Source organism: Myotis davidii, unplaced genomic scaffold (assembly GCF_000327345.1).
Source record: "Myotis davidii unplaced genomic scaffold, ASM32734v1 scaffold663, whole genome shotgun sequence".
Taxonomy (NCBI): domain Eukaryota; kingdom Metazoa; phylum Chordata; class Mammalia; order Chiroptera; family Vespertilionidae; genus Myotis; species Myotis davidii.
In genome coordinates, this window is record NW_006295816.1 from 2,083,526 (window position 1) to 2,085,432 (window position 1,907).

Sequence of the window (1,907 nt, forward strand, 5' to 3'; positions counted from 1 at the left end):
GGATCCACGGGACACGGAGGGAGCGAGCGGCACTGGACAGGCACGGACTGTACACCCTCGCCAGCGTGCGCTGTGCCTGAGCCGCCGGCATAGCCGTGGACGGAGGACTGCTCGCGGACGGGGTGGGAAGGGGGCAGCCGCACTCGGAGGGAGGGAAGGTGTGCGGGCCATCACAGGACCACAGGACGGCCCTGCCTGGGAGGGGGCACTCGGTCAAGGCCGGCCCCTGCCCAGGTATTTATTCTCTATTTATTGGGGATGAGAAGAGGAGCCCTGTGTGGGTGGGGCAGCCCGTCCAGCCCTCACTGCCTGGCCATCTCCCTCCTCTTGGCTGTTCTGTGCCAGTGGCTTGGGCTGGCGAATAGCAGAGGGGCCGGCACAAGCAGGGCTGCGGGCAGAGGGGGCTGTGGCAGAGGCCTGGGGACAGCAGGGGCTCCCCGGGGATCCCTCCTGCCCCCACTTCAGATGAGGGGTGTACATAGCTCTGGGGGGCAGTTGGGCAGGCGGACGGGGCTCCCGGAGGCCCTCGCCTCCCGGCCACAGTGCCCTGGGTTCCATCTTGTTAATAAACACTGGCTCTGGGACTGGACTTCGGCTTCTCCTTGGCAAGGGCAGGAGGGTGGGGGTTCAGCCCATGCCCGGATCTGCCCCTGCTGCCCCCCCACACACACACCCTGTGCAGCCTGGCCACCGGTTCCCCGTTATCTCCTGCAGGGAGGCGGCTTCCCTTCCTCATTCAGGTGTCCGATCCTCCAGCTCGCCTCACCCGGCTGTGTCCAGCCTTGTGCCAGCCCTGAGGCCAGACAACACCACAGCCCCCCCCCCAGCCCCACCCCAGCAACAGAACCATCCTGCCTGCCTGCGTCTAGGCCAGCGGTTCTCAACCTGTGAGTCGCGACCCCTTTGAGGGTCGAACGACCCTTTCACAGGGGTCAGCTAAGACCAATGGAAAACACATATATAATTACATTGCTTTTGTGATTCATCACTATGCTTTCATTATGTTCCATTTGTAACAACGAAAATACACCCTGCATATCAGATACTTACATGACGATTCATCACAGTAGCAACATTACAGTTATGAAGTAGCAACGAAAGTAATTTTATGGTGGGGGGTCCCCACAACATGAGGAACTGCATTAAAGGGCCGCGGCTTTAGGAAGGTTGAGAACCACTGGTCTAGGCTCTGCAGAGGGTCCAGGCTGAGCAAATGCCGAGGTGGGAGACGGGGTGGCTGGGGAGGCCCGAGAGGAGCAAGTGGGCTGGCGCCCTGGGCCAGGGGTGGTCAGGCCGGCAGCCACAGCGAAGCTCTGGGAGGCCCGTGGGTCCAGCAGGGCAACGGCCTTACCTGGTGGCCAGGGCGCCGGGGGGACAAGAAGGCAGTGGGTTGGCCTCACTTTAAATAAACTCAAGATGCAGAAAACAGGTTTGTGGCGGCTTAACCAACCTGGGCTCCTGCACCCCAAGCCCCTGGGCAGAGGTGGGGGTGGAGGTGGATGAAACCTGAGGCTGAAATGGAACAAACAACCTTTGGCTCCCGGACAGGTTCCCGTCCCCCAGCAGGAGAGATGGTGAACCCGTGGGGAGCCGACACCCACATGCGTGTCGGGCATGAGGAGGCAGCCAGGTTTCCGGAGGGAGCCAGGCGGGAGGCTCAGGGCCCTGGAGGGAGACTCGGGAGCCCAGGTTTGGGTCTCCGATGGGGGTGGGGAGTCTCCAGAGCCTGGGAACCCAACACTCCAGGCTCAGCGAACCCCATCCCAGCAGCGTGCCTTGTCCCGCCCAAACCCATGGCACAGACCACAACCCCGGAGCTGCGTGCCTCAGCGAGCCCTAGGCAGGGTCCAGAGCAGGAGCAGAGAGATGGCCCCACCCTCTCTCCCCATGCGGGGGGGGGGGGGGGG